This window comes from Sciurus vulgaris (genome assembly GCF_902686455.1).
Source record: "Sciurus vulgaris genome assembly, chromosome: 17".
NCBI classification, from domain to species: domain Eukaryota; kingdom Metazoa; phylum Chordata; class Mammalia; order Rodentia; family Sciuridae; genus Sciurus; species Sciurus vulgaris.
The window spans coordinates 52,397,160-52,411,649 of NC_136478.1; the positions used below are offsets into that span (position 1 = coordinate 52,397,160).

Sequence of the window (14,490 nt, forward strand, 5' to 3'; positions counted from 1 at the left end):
GGAAAAAGGGTGACATTCTTTTTAACACTTGGGAGCTTAATGAAATAAAGACTTCTGGTCTGTAAATAAACTGCTTTCTTAGCAACACACATTCTTCTTGAGCACTTTTTAGTTTCACAGTTTTTGTTTTGGCTTAATGGCAGCATGAAGAGAAGATAACGTGTTTACACACAGGACTTCATCAATACCTTGGAAGGATTCTTCTTTTTCTCTTAAAATTTTAAATGTAAAGAATGATTTCTAAAATTAAAAACCACAGTCCATAATTTGGATATTTCCTAAGTAAAATTGTAATCTCTTCTTTAACAGTTAAAATACAAGTTAGAAAGTTTGTTGGCAGTTGATTTTCATGGGAGTGTATCAGGGGCAGGTCACCTCTCCATGCATCCCCAACTCACAGAGGTGATGGGAACAGGCACACAGAAGTAAAATGAACGGAAATCACTGGGACAGGACCTCAGCCTCAGGGGTGTCTGGTGGACAGGGATGATCATTAAGAGATGCTGGTTTGCTCCCACATAAAGGCCCAGCTGACACGGCCACTGCTTGATTACATAGACTCACATTCTGCAACCTGCTTCTCCTAGTCCCCACTTCTACACGAGGAAAGAGTGATTCCCTTTCCTCCTCCTAGTACCATTTTTGAAAGAAAGGCTGATCTAAGACCGTGAGCGAGCCTGTCCAACAGGCATGTGGACAGGTGTTAGCTGCTCTGGCCCACCCTAGAGAGAGCCCAGGATCCTCATCCTAGGAGAGCAGGGTGGTCCTTCTGGGAGAGGCACATCCACAACACTCTTCATCTCTGGTTCAATAAGAAAAGCTTTGCTGACGTGGACTCGATTACGTGAGTCAACAGTTTGGATGGAGATTTTCCATCCAAACGTGCCTCTCTGAGGTCCCCACAGTATCTTCAAAAGCTGTTCTGCAGAATCAGGGTAAACCTTCAATACTGTCATAACAGAGCTTTTTGCATCTACGATTTGTCAATGCTGATACCATATCCTCTGTAATCAAAAGTATGCCAAAAGGCACTGAATTAATCTTTCACACTTTAAAACAACAAAAGGTGTTGTGGTCCCTGTGTTTCCTTACATTATTAAAAATATCATTTGGCAATAGCAATGCTTATTTCTCTCCTCCTGAAAGACTACCTTCATTCATTCTGACCCTCACTTTCTGGCCTGTTTTTTTAAGAGGACTGAGGACTATGTTCGATCACTAGTATTTAAGCTGAATGGCTGATTATAGATCTAAAAGGTTCTATCCAGAATTTTAAAAACACTAGTTGAAGAATAAGGCATATTAGGTATTGAAAAATTCTCAAAAGTAGAGTTAGGCTTTTAACAGTCTGCAGCATTATTTTTAAATTCTGGATTTGTTGATTTTCAAGTGCTAAATACAGAGAATGTTTATATGAAATAAATATCTTATTGGCTTGTTGAAAGGTATTGTTTCTCATAGCACTTATTTACAGACTAGCAGTAAAAACTACCTGGATAACGTTTTTCTGCCATATAGTAAGTGTTGGACAGTCATGCCCAGGATACATTTCCAATACATATGATGAAGAGAACAGTCCACTCCCCCCCATTACAGCCCCTCTCCAACGTTATTTTTAATGCAGACAGCTCCTGAACACTCTGATATGTGCAAGTGTGGGGACAGCAGACATCCTTAAAACCAAAAGCTGACAGCCTACCAGAGTGGGTTGGTAAAAAATTGGATTCCTAGATTATTAAAACGAGGAAGAGGAGACACGTTCCAACACACCCTGATCAGCCTAGGACAGGACATTTTTTTCAAAGGTACTAGTAAGTGCCACCTGCCATCTGGATTGAAAAGACACATGAACAATGACAGGGCGTGTCCAATCTGCTGTCATCTTGAGGGCTTTTGAAAGGGAGAAGGCAAACCCAAATTCCAACATCCTCCTGTAAATGAGGATGGCCAAAGCAAAGTTTCCCTAGCCATATCATTAGCTCGCTCAGTTGCTCCAGGCCCTTAAAGAGGTGTCCAGGAAGGTGAAGTCCCTGTAAGTGTGCCCTGCCCTGACCACAGGCAGCTGAGCTTCTGACCACAGGCAGCTCAACTTTAGGAAGGAACCACCCTTGAGGGTCTCTAGCAACCCCAACTAGCCAGTTCCAACCCACCCAAGACCCAAACAGCTGAGGTCAACACAGCCTGGAGGTTGCACTTGACCTTGTTCTCCCTCCCCAATCACAGCTCAGAAGCGAGTGTAGACAGCGCCTCTCCCACAGCTCAGCCAGCCTCATCAAACAGAGCCAGCTGCCTTCGGCTTCAATGCTACCCAAGGCAGGATCCAGCCACACAAACTCTAGGTGTCCCTCAGACTCCCTTGCAATGGCCACTGGCCATCACACCCACTTCTGAAGTGGAATTTCCTGTTGGTCCCTCAACAAAAGGTGGCCTCGTGGTAGTGAGCAGCAGGCGAGCATTCGGTTCCCCTTGGGGAGTGACAACCCAGAAAACACCCTCAACCAAGATCCAGAGCACGCTCCGTGGGGCTGAAATTTGGCATGAAAACAGACATATCTTACATTCACCTCAATCCCCAGAGTTGTGCTGTTTATTCTTTCAGGTGTCATGAAATACCAAACCCATCATCTCCCTGATCACCCTAAAAGTTTGCCAACCATCATTGGTAAGCCTTATCAAAGGATGAAACCCAACCAAGGTGGGCTGGGTCCTGTGTTCCTTCCTCATTTCAAAGCAGTGGCGCCTGGCTCTGAGCAGAGGCCCAGAATCTTCTTATGGATCCCCACACCGATGAGCAAATGCAGCGTCCACAGCTGTTAACATCACAACTGCTCTGTCTGCCATCATTTGAATCTCTAAAATCTGCTCAGCTTCTAGGAATTCTCTCTTCTGCCTTCACCCTGGACTTTTAACCTGAGTGAAGGAACTCTTTCTCTTTTCAGGACCTGGACAGTTAGTTGCTCAGGGCAACTTTTCATTGTTCAAGCCTCAACACTTGTCTGTGTCCATGCGCTGGAGGTAAAGGGGACCCTCAAGCAAAAACCTCATGGATGGTAAATACGAGAGGAGTTGGTGATCTCAGCACTGCAGCTCTGTGGATTCAAGAAGGATGGGGTAACGGGGCCTCTCGGAGACAGTCTTTGGCACAGAAGCCTCCCAGGTATGCTTCTCATAGTGAATCTCCATTTTGCTTGACCAAGACAAAGAAGCCAAAGCTTAGGACTGCTAAGTCTCAGGGGCAAAAGGGGGCATGGGAGTGGGGAGGGCTGGAGAGCATCCTTTGTGGTGTTTTCTAGCCCCCTGCTTTCTAGGCCAAGCTCTTCACCTTGTCACATACCAGCCTGAAGACAGGGACAAACGTGCCTTCTTGGGAAAGTCCATTTCTCCAAAGAAGTCTGACATGCAGGGTTTTCCTGACTCTCTCCCAACAGCAGGCCTGGAGAACAGAGGCTGAACTGCTACGGCTCTTTTTGATGTCTCAAAGCACAGAACACCCTATGGGGACTGGCGAGCAAGATAAAGTCCCAAGGAGCCGAAATCCCTCAGAGTCAGGCCTCTGCCTTCCTTGGAGACAGGGAATGACTGTGGATCCCCCTCCCCATATCTCCCAGTGAGGAGACCCATGGGTACTTTCTGAGGGACTGCCTTCTTTCCCAAGTGACTATAATACAGAATGACTCTGGGGTTGGCAGCTGGCAGGCTGTCGGATTCTGGTTTCCCTGTAGCTTTCCACCCTTCTTTCCAAGCATCCGTTACCCTTGACAACATTTTTTTTCTTTTTTTTTTTTTTATTGTAAACAAATGGGATACATGTTGTTTCTCTGTTTGTACATGGCGTAAAGGCATACCATTTGTGTAATCATAAATTTACATAGAGTAATGTTGTTTGATTCATTCTGTTATTTTTCCCTTCCCCCCACCCCTCCCACCCCTCTTCTCCCTCTATACAGTGCTTCCTTCCTCCATTCTTGCCCCCCTCCCTAACCCTAGCTCTAACCCTAACACTAACCCCTCCCTCCCCCATTACCTTGACAACATTTTTAAAGCACACATTCCACAAAGCAAAGCTTCATGTGTTCCGAAAATGAATATTCACTGCTGGGGTCAGTCTGGCGTCTTCTGCCAACTATCAACAGAGGGCTGTCGACTCTCAGAGGCATACCCCAATTCTACCAGCACACTGTCAGGTTGGACCCGGACATCCGTACCCACACCAACTCAATGGTTCAAGTGGTAGAATGAAATGCTGAATCATGGGAGATGGGGGTAGATGGATGGTTCCCACCCTTCCACTTCAGTGAATCATTTCTATTTGTACCAAACTGAAAGTTCACATCAGAGGGTTTTAGAATGGCACAGATGGAGCATTATACAGGCAAGTACCAATGGTTGGAAAAATTATCATTTCAAATTTGACTTTGTCAAACACGACGGAACAAACACCCCCCTGCTGTCCGACTGCTGCTCCAACAGTATCCCAGCTGTGGCTGACCCCAGGTCAACTCTGCTGTCAGAGTGGAATAAAGTGACTTCAACATGCTGCACGTTGACTGACATTTGCAGGTTAACTTGCATGTGAAGCAGAGACTGGACGTCTTCATTTAAAAAATGAACTACTGTCTATTTGAGGCTTACATTTATAGGTTTATAAGGATAAGCCACAAGTGAAAGAACACTAATATAACATATGTAGCTTCTTTTCAGAAAAAAAAAAATGAGTTCAAAGAGAGATCCTTTTTTACTGTTGGTTTTGTGGTGATTTGAAAAGTAAACCTGGTAATAGTTTGAAATGAAGACTTTAAACACAGCCAGCTGTACCCAGGAATTTGGCTGCAAAATGAGACTTCGGTTTAGTTAGAAGCAAAGAATTCACTGTTAGGCTTGTCATCTTTGAGGCCCCTGCTGGTACTGACTTTTGTTCTTGACCAGGAAATGCTAACGGTTAAAGCACTTTATATAGAACATTCACACTGAGTTTACCAATTTCAACTGTGTCATGACGACACGACACACTAGCCCCCCCTCACCAAAAGGTTGTCCAAACGTCCAGTGGACATGGTAAGAAATATTAAACTCAGCATTTTTGGTGAGATAAAGGCAAATTGCACAAAGCAGACATCACAAGTGGGGCTTGGCATATGCCTACTGATCTCAACAACAGGGGAGCTAATCTGACTGCAAACAAGAGATCTAAACCTGACTGCTGACAATTACTAAGCAAAAGAAAAATATCGAAGGCCTTCACAGAGAAAAATGCACCTCTCTTCGTTTTACATAAAAGTTTCTGGTGTCAGAAGCAAGATCAGGGAGCGTCCCCTTGGCTTCCCGAGGCATCAAATAAGGACGAGGCTTCCTTACTCAAGCGTGGATGCACGTGGACATGGACTTTAAATGGCTCTATGGGAACCAGAAACAAGAAAACATGTGTCACTCATCACAAACAGGCAGCAGGCCACACTCACAGCAACAGGCCACCATAAATTAAGGACTTTCTGTGGAGGTGCCAACACCTCCTAGGCAGAGGCACGTCAATGCCCACAGAGGTCAACTGCAGAGCCGCCATGTCTCACAGCAAATCAGAGGCCTCTTCTTCACGCCTCCTCCATGGCCTTAAAAAGCAGGACCTGAGTCCCCTCCTGCAACAGGCAACTCAGGTGTCTCGAAAGAGGAAACTGTCACAAGATGTCACCACCAGCTGTGGGTTGCTGTGACCCTCAGTTTCAAGTCTTCGTAGTGTTCCTTAGTAGGAACACGGAGGTATGCTTCTTTTGCTGAGAGATGATTATAGCCTCACAGACTCCATCAAGGAATGAATACGAATTGAAAACAACAGTGGGGTGAGAAAATACACAAACCAGAGGTGCTTCTGTGTTGTTTCCCCAGTGCCACCTCTCCAGCACTGCAGGGACATTCCAGTACAGGGCGTCACGTCCTGTGTAGGTAGAAGAGTCTCTGTTCCAAGAAGCAATCTACTTGGCCTCTGGTTTCTCCTGTAGCAGTGGAATAATGGACTCCCACGCCATGAGGCACTTCTCATAGTACTGGATGTTCTTGTCAGCCACCCCTATGAGCAGCTGCCGGAAGTCCTGCCTCTTGTTGCTCTGCCACCTCTCCATGTCAGCCTTCAGGTCTGCATTGAAGCACTCCATCCGATCCTGACATTTCTCCACGTCCGCTGGCATCTTGGGGCGGTCTTCCTTTCTCAGAGCCACGGCTTCCAGTTTGGCTTCATACTCTGCTTGAACTTGGTCCCTCTTCTTCAATACGCTCTTCATGGAATCAGAGTATAAAATATATTCCCTGAGCACAGGTAGAAAGTCTTCTGTCATGTCATCTGTCAGCTCTTCCAAGGCTGTAGAGCAGTTCCCGATGCAAACGGATACACCCTCCAGGGGCTCGGCCAGCTCTCCTTCTAGCACACTCCATGTGGAGTACAAGACCCGTATTCTCTCAGCTCCACAAGAGACTCTATTTCTTCTTTGATGATCCGCTGGGCTATTCAATCGATGGTTCCCAGTTTGAGTGCAAAGGTGTCTAAGTATTCACCGATGGCTGCAAACTCAAGAGGCCGACTCCTCAGCTTGTAGCCTCCGGTGACATGCTTGACCGACTGGCCCACTCTGGTCAGCAGCACTATCCCCTGCTTCTTGTAGGCATTCAGGTCCTTAGAAGTAAGGAAAACATTAAAGTGTTCATTGAAAGACAGCACAGGGTGATCTGTGATTCTCTTTAGGAATTTATCCAAAGCTTTTCTTCTGGTCTCCACAAACTCTTCTGAAAAACGATCCACAACACCTTTCACCACAAACTTATCAGGAAGCGGGGGTATGGGGTGCGTGGGCTGGGATTCCTCCAGTTTGCTCCTCAACCAGTCAAAATCCTGGTATCTTCCACGAACAGAATATTCTGGCAAGTCAAACTTGGCCCGAGTACTTTTGGTGGTGATCCTGTATGTGATGTAGGTCTCCATGGTACAGCCGTGCTTCTTGGGATCATCCACCGTGACAAAGAGATCTCTGGTCTCACCATCAATGTCATCGTCAAGTTGAAGTCTGTTTAGAAGAGAAGACCAAGAAGCTGGACTGGGGGTGCCTGCTGGAGTACCACCGCTGGGCAAAATGAGATGCTTGTCACCGAAGCTGCCGGCCATCAGCAGGTCCGGGCTGGGCGGGCTGTCGCCGTCCATGGCCTCCTCGCTGCTGGAGCCGGCCAGCAGGTGGGCATGTCACGCAGGGAGTAGGGCCCCGAGGACTACAGGGCCTTGAGGGGCCCGCCCGCCATGGCGTGCACCGCGGGGGACGCGCCGCCGCCTCCTCCCGCTGCCCGCTGCGGTGGTCTCCCCGAGCGCCCCGGGCGGAGACCCAGTTCGGACCGAGGCCCTGCACCCGCCTGCTGGGAGCCGCGGCTCGCCGCGGACTCCTCACCCTGCCTGCTGGGTTTCTCCGCGCCACGCCCAGCTCCGCGCCCAAGCCCGCCGCGGGTCCGCCAGCACCTCGGCCCGGCGACATCTCCCTTCTTATCCCTAGACTCACCCTGCCCTGGGCGTCAGGCAGCCTGGGGACACTCAGGGAACAGGACTCACTCTGCAGGTCAGGGCTGCTGTGCCCAGGCTCAGGGCCAGCTCTCACCATTTGGACCGTGGGCAGCATCCCTGCTACAGACCTTGACACTGGCCACAGGTCTCTCATGACTCCAGGGGTCTCTCATGACTTTGGCTGGAGATGGAGGTGGCGATGTCGCCTGATTTCTATGCTGGCACCAAAGGCTCTGTGGGCTCCTCTCCTATGCCTGCTGTCCCCACCACTCCTTCCTGGTTCTGGGAGAGCCCTGCTCAGCCCCGGGTCCCTGTGTAGTGCCCTCCTTCCTGGCACCATCCATGGGGAAATGCGGAGTGAACCTAAGGGAACCTCCAGGCAGAGGACAGAGGCCACCCACAGAGGACACAGGCAGGTACACCAGCTTGAGGGGACCCAAGACCAGGCTGAGTCCTGCTAAACATGAACCCCAAAGCCCCCAGCATCCCACTTCCACATCTGCACCAGCCCTGCAGGCTTCACCCTCTTGGACCAGCAAACACCATCCCCAACCCAGGGAGTGGCCTTCATCCATACAATACAGAGGATTCCTGACCTTACTTGACGTTCTTGGAGAGAGGACCACAGCTTATGCATAACTGGCCTGGCCTGTGTTCCCACTAAAGCCCAGAGCGCTCTCCCTCTCCTTAAGGATCCAGGGAACTGACTCCCAGTTTGAAGGAAGCTGCTCCAATGTGCCCCTGAGCCTGTGAGGGGCAGCTGGGTACAGGTGGGTCCCATCAGGAACAACTCCAGAGGGTCACCTTGACCTGGAGCGACAGAGCGGCCCTGGTGGAGCTGGCTGGTGGCTTGACCCTCTCCACACTCTAGGCCTCAGATCCTCCACCACATAGTTGATGGGGTGACCTCAATCCACACCTGTCCCCAGGGAGCACATGGCACCTCAGGTCCCTGCCCTGAGCACAGTGGTGTGTCACAGAGCCAGCTTAGGGGATGTGTTTCCAGAAAAGTGGAAAGACAGGGGACCCTCAGGACAGGAGCAGCCCAGTGTTCCCACCCAGGCAGATGACTGATGAGTGGGCAGGCAGGCCCCTCCAGCTGACCTCTCCCTGTGTCCCTTGGGCTGCCCACCCCAGCACCCAGGACTGACCACATCTAGGTGGTGGGCTCTTGGGATACCTAGTGTGCTGTCACATGATAGTGGTGCTTAGCAGGGACCTTGGAATGTGCTTGGTGTCTTGGGAGGATAGGAGAGAGAATTGTGGAGACAGGGCCAGACTTCACTGTCCCCTCACCAGAGAAGGCCATGCGACAGAGGGCTCTGGGGGAAATGGACACACGGAAGCCCGGGGCCCCTGCTGCTTTCCTTCCCCAGGGCATATCCTGAAGTCACTGTCCAAGGGGAGGTGCGTTTGCCCAGCCTGGCCCTGTGTGCACTGCCTATCCCCTCCCGCCCTGACCTGTCCAGACCACTCCCGGGTCATGTTCCAGGTGCCTCTAGACAAACCTGGTGTGGCTGTGCACCTGTGAGGTGTTTGGAGATGCTGAGTCTCTGGCCCATGTGACTCAGAGCCACAAACCTCTCTGGCCTCCAGGACCCGAGAGGAGGAGATCCCCCGTGTGTGGCAGGAAGTGCCAATCCTGGGTTCCCATGACTGCCACATCAGTCCCTGTGCAGAGGCTCAGGCCTAGTCGCCCTGGAGCAAGCCCTGGGGCCCAGGCCCTGCCATGGCAGCGCATCCCGGAGTCTGTGTCTAGGGGAGGCTGATGCTCTGTTCCTGGGATCAGGCCCAGTGGGAGCACTTCCTGCCTGACCTTCAGGATGCGGGTCCTCCAGGCCTCAGTTCGGCCGGCACAGAAAGGATCGTTCTGCCCATAAATCAAAGGGTGTCTTTGCCCTGAGCTGGCCCCTCCTCTCCTCTTCTCCCTAGGCCCCTCACTGGATGGATGTCACAAACCTCAGTCATCCCAGAAGCAAGGAGGCCCCATCTCCCCTCCTTCTGTCTCACACAGCCCTTCCAGATCCTTCTCTGGGCACTTCGGGGAGATCTGGGCCCAGCCACAGGCAGGGTCAGGTCTGCTGGGCCATCCAGAGATGCCAGGAGTGGCTACTGTCGGGTTCTGGAGGAACTAGGGGGCTGAGGGGAACCAGGCATCACACTTCCTGCTGGGAGGACAGCAGGGCTCCAACACTGGTGGTGACTTGAGGGGACGGGTCCATCCCACTCAGCGAGAGCCCCCTACAGAGGACCCCCTCCAAACCAGCTGTGTGGTCTGCCCACCCTGCTTTAGGGCCTGCCCTAATGGGGATTAGGTCCCAACAGGTGGAGTCACAGTGAGGGCCATATGCATCCCAAGGGACTAACCTCATCAGCCAGCAGGACAGAAGCCTCAGATTGTCCCTTCCATGCAAATCACAACGGCCCAACTTCTTTTTCCCAACATGCCAGCAAGTTGGGCCTCCCGAGGGCCTGTGCAGTGTCCCAGAGGAGGCCATGAGAGCAGGATGCCACACGCTCTCGTGAAATCAATCCTTTCCCGCTGGACCTACGTCAGGCACCCTGAACCCACCAGAGAGTGCAAACTTGCTGCTCTGGTACCGGAACTTTCCAAGGCTGTGTGCCCACATCTCCTCCTGCAGGCCCTCACTGTCCTTCCCACGAAGGCGCACCCTCCCTTGCAACTCAGAGAGCCTCACTCCCCTCTCTGGCCTCACTTCCTTGCAGCTCAGTTCAAACATCATGAATATTGGAGGTCACACATGGAGCACACACTGCGAGCTTTGCTCAGAGGACAACTAGAACCCAAGCCGCCCGTGGGTTAACACGTCTCCAGCAAAGTTGCGGTTCTTTTTAAAATTCTTTTTGTTTTTTCTCTTCTCCTTTGTTCCGCTATGTTTTGTGAGGGGGCATTTGGTATCCAGCCCAGGGGGGCTAAAACACTGAACCACGTATCCAGCCCCTTTTTTTTTTTTTTTTTTTTTTTGAGACAGGATCTCATAAGTTTTGGGGACCTTGCTGAGTTGCTGAGGCTAGCCTCAAACCTGGGATTCCCCTGCCTCAGCCTCCAGAGTTTCAGGAAGTTCAGGTTCACCACTGTGCCCTGCTCTTGTTCTAACGAGCTATTCCTGAGAAGAGACACTGTCTAATCAGTAACTTTTCTCTGCAGTTACAGATCCCAGAACATTTGGTGACTTTCCAGATACCAGGAGCACATGCATCAGGAAAGCAAACCACTCCTGGGCCAGTGGCCCACTCCTGAAATCCCAGGGATTGGGGAGGCTGAGGTTGGAGGATCACAAGGTCATGGCCAGCCTCAGCAACTTAGCAAGTCCCTGTTTCAAATTTTAAAATATAAAATAAAAAGAGTTGGGGACGTAGCTCAGTGGTAAAACATCTATGGCTTCAATCCCCAGTACAAAAAGGAAGAAAGAAGAAAATCAGACCACCACAGACTTTATGGGCACCTAGCACCCACCTTGCCTGGGACTAAAGAGATATTTCACCAAAGTCCCCACATAGACCCTATGCTTTGGCCAGGTGGCCTTTCTAGGATGGACGTCTTCTTCTCCCAACTTGCCAGCTCGCTGTCAGTAATGCTTTCTGCACATCACTCCATCTTTCAACCACGGGCCTCCACTTGTGGCAGTGGAATTGGACCTTCTGAGTACCCCTCAGTGTGTGGGCGACCCCTGCAGAGGGGAGTGAGACTGGGAGGTCCAGACAGAGGTGGCGCCATGACACTGGTCAGCAGGTATGAGCAGGGAGGAGGCAGGTCCTGGAGAAGGAAAGCAAACTCAGGGTCACTGCGGAACTGAGGTTGACTCACTGAGGTAATCTGCTTGTTTTTGAGGTACTGGGCACCGAGCCTTGGTACTGCAAGGCAGGTGCCTGCGTCCCCAGCCCTCGAAGGGGATTTTTGAAAATTCTTCTGAACCTGGATCATGGAAACACACAGATTTGTTCCAGTTGTCTCAGGGACATGACCCCACAGGATCGTCCCCCTGACACCTGCCTTCATGGGCAACGTTCACAGGTGCTCACGAGTCCCGATTGTGGTCTGTGATAGGATTTCTTTTCCTTTTTCTCCTCATTACAAGCACCAGAACTCCCAGAAGGAAACACGATTCCACACCTTGCGGTAGGAGAAATCTGTAAGGCCTTTGAGTCTCGCCCCTTGTAATTTAGATCACAGAAACAAATGACAAAGTATGGAAAGAGGGGGCTCCTTCTCCTGGTAAAGACATCTACAAGCCCTTAAATAGCGGGTGTCGTGTCACACGCCTGTCATCCCAGTGGCTCATCGGCTGAGGCAGGAGGATCACAAGTTCACTGTTCACTGTGGGATTCTGAAAACAGGTACAAACGCCAGTCACTTTCTTTAGCCAAATTTGTTGTGTCTTTGGACAAATCTTACAGCAAGCATCAGACTTCCTGATCAACCCCTAAGAGACTGGGCCTCAAATGCAGAGGTGCAGGGACAGGGAGAGAGCCACCAGACACGGAAGCACTGCACAAGCTGAGGCCAGAGTCACAGGCGGGCTGCTGTGTGGATCCCTGGCGGGGCCAGAGCTTCCTGAGGAGAAGGCAGCTCCAGGGACCCGGAGAGCCACGTTCACATCCCCGACTGCAGAACACACGTGGGAAGGCAGTGTCCTGGGCTTTCCTAAGGGGTGGCTCTGAGGTGACGCACACAGGACGTTCCTATACACACTGCAGATGTAGCAGAGGACCCTCTCCTTGAGGCTCATGTGGGCAGGGTGAGGACACCTTGCCCAGCCTTCTCCTGGGAGACGGAGCTGACTCCATCACGCCCCTGCAGTCCATCCCTCATGCTCCTGTCTAGGGGCAGAACTCCAAGGTCCCTGGCGGAGAGCGTGGATGTGCCACCTAACGTGGCCAATGTTCCCAACAGGAAATGAACAGCGAAGAAGAGCGGCCCAATCCACAACAGGAAACACCATTTACTGTAAATGCAAGTGCTGCTCCTTCGATTCTTGCCTTTAAATAAATATCTGTTGAATGACTCTCAAAATCCCTTAGCCTGAAGTTGCACATGTGAGCAGGTATATTCTTCCTTTCTCTCTCTCTCTCTCTCTCTCCCTCTCTTTCTTTCTCTCTCTCCTCAGGGTTGTGGATCTTGGACAGCACCAGGCAGACATCAGGAGCACACAGAGCCAATGACAGGCACGATGCCCCTTGGGCAGTCAGCTCAGCTCAGCTCAGGACCTCTGTGAGGGCTGACATGGGGGTGATTGCTGGGCCTGCCAGGAGGGTGGAGCATCAGGGAGCTGGGATCAGGAGGCCCAGGGAGGAAGGAGCCCTCTTCCCAACAGAGAGCACATCTGTCTGCAGCAACTGCACAAGCAGAGGGTCCCCTGGGCCAGGCAGATGGTGCTCCCAATACCACCCTGCACCAGAGTGAGGAATCTGAAGCCTGTGCCATACATGCACAGCATTGAGGCTGACAGTGACATTCCAGGGGAACCTGCAGTTCCAAACTCTAAAGCCTAAACAGTAAGAAACACCTCACGTTCCCCATTAAATTTCAGGTTCCCAGGGCACAAGCCACCTGCCAACAAGTTCAGTCATTCCTGAGTCCTGCCCACCCCAGTTCCTGGCTCCCTGGCTTTGTTCAGCAGCCGCCACCTCCTGGGGACTCACTGATAAGCAGGACTCACGGGCCAAGTGCTGGTCCTACAGCCCAACAGGAAGGAGGACTCTGCCTTCAGCCGGCCACTTACCCTCACGGGGACAGGGGTGTAACGACAGCCACTCTGAAGACCTTGGGTAGGAAGAGGTGGGCACTCACAGAGCTCACAGTGAGATGGGACAAAGTGCTGGTGCAGGACCCAGGGCCTCAGAGGTGAGGGTGGCTGTGGCTAGGAGCTCAGGAACGGACTGAGGAGCACAGAGGTGGGACGCTCTTGAACCTTTGCAGGGACGGGGCCGGTTCCCAGAGGAGCTCTGACCACGGTCAGCCGCAGCACTCAGAGGCTGGCGCCTTCTGGTCGCCCATCAACCCACCTCTCCCACCTCCATCTCCTAACTCACCTGTCTTCCTCCACTGATGACTTCAGGGAAGGTTCCAGATCCTCCTCTGCCCTGCGAGGGGGTGTGGGAACTGACAACCAGCAACGGCTCCTGCTGAGGTGGGGCGGGCAAGACCACACACACCAACTTCCTGGTCCTGACTCAGGGGCGACAGAGAAGCCCACAGACCTCCTGCTCCCTCAGGCCCTGATGGGCATCTGTGCCTGGTGGCGGTCACGTCCCTCCTGATTCTTCCAAGTGAGGATACCTGGGAGGACCCGTCTCCCATTGTAGAAGGTCCTAACCGGAAAGTTCTACAGCGGCCCTGCTGACAAGCATGTACACAAATCCTAAGTGACACAGCCTTTAGGGACACAGGCTCACAGTCATTTCCCCTAGTGGCCACTCGGGCAGGGGTTTCAGGACCCTGAGTGTCCAGCCACTAAGTCTGGGACCTTCCCCCTGCCCACTGACCTGGGCCCTGGCATTGGTTTCAGGCCACGGGTCAGAGACCCCACCCTCCTACTTAAGGTTCTTCCCTGGGGTCCCTGGTGCCTGTCCCAGGGCCTTCCTCCAGGGCAAATCTGCAGCCCCACCCAGCTGGAATTGAGGCAGGAAAGCAGCCACACTGGTCTGAGGCCAGCGAGGCTCCCCGGAGCTCAGGGAAGAGCGCGCGCGCCCTCTAGTGGACACTTCCTGCCAGTCGCGCAGAGGAGCCCAGAGAGGGCAGGTGAGGGCTGCCTTTGGCAAAGGGCACCTGCAGAGGATGGAACTGAAGATGCGAGCAGAGGGGGGTAACGGGGGGAGTGGTGGTGAGGGGTGGGAGGAGCAGGGTGAGGGGGGCTCTGGGGAGGTCAGGAAGGGCGCAGGGCAGGCTCCCCTCTGCTCTCCACTGTCATCCTTAGGGACTGTGCTGTGGGGTGTTT

General features: G+C 52.1%; 1 long non-coding RNA gene and 1 pseudogene across 3 annotated transcripts; both read right to left on the bottom strand.

Moving 5' to 3' along the window:
• Positions 1–5,812: 5,812 nt before the first annotated feature.
• Positions 5,813–7,278, bottom strand: LOC306648344 (sorting nexin-30-like; annotated as a pseudogene). Its single transcript has one exon. The product of its transcript is annotated as a sorting nexin-30-like (transcript).
• Positions 7,279–12,685: 5,407 nt separating this feature from the next.
• On the bottom strand, positions 12,686–14,159 carry LOC306648367. Of its 2 annotated transcripts, XR_013760367.1 has the most exons (4): positions 14,039–14,159; positions 13,586–13,889; positions 13,276–13,432; positions 12,686–12,795 (listed from the first exon to the last, which is right to left on the bottom strand). It is a non-coding gene; the product is annotated as an uncharacterized lncRNA (long non-coding RNA). The 2 variants fall into 2 exon arrangements; XR_013760368.1 differs by having other exon boundaries at positions 13,586–14,159.
• Between the last annotated feature and the right edge of the window lie 331 nt (positions 14,160–14,490).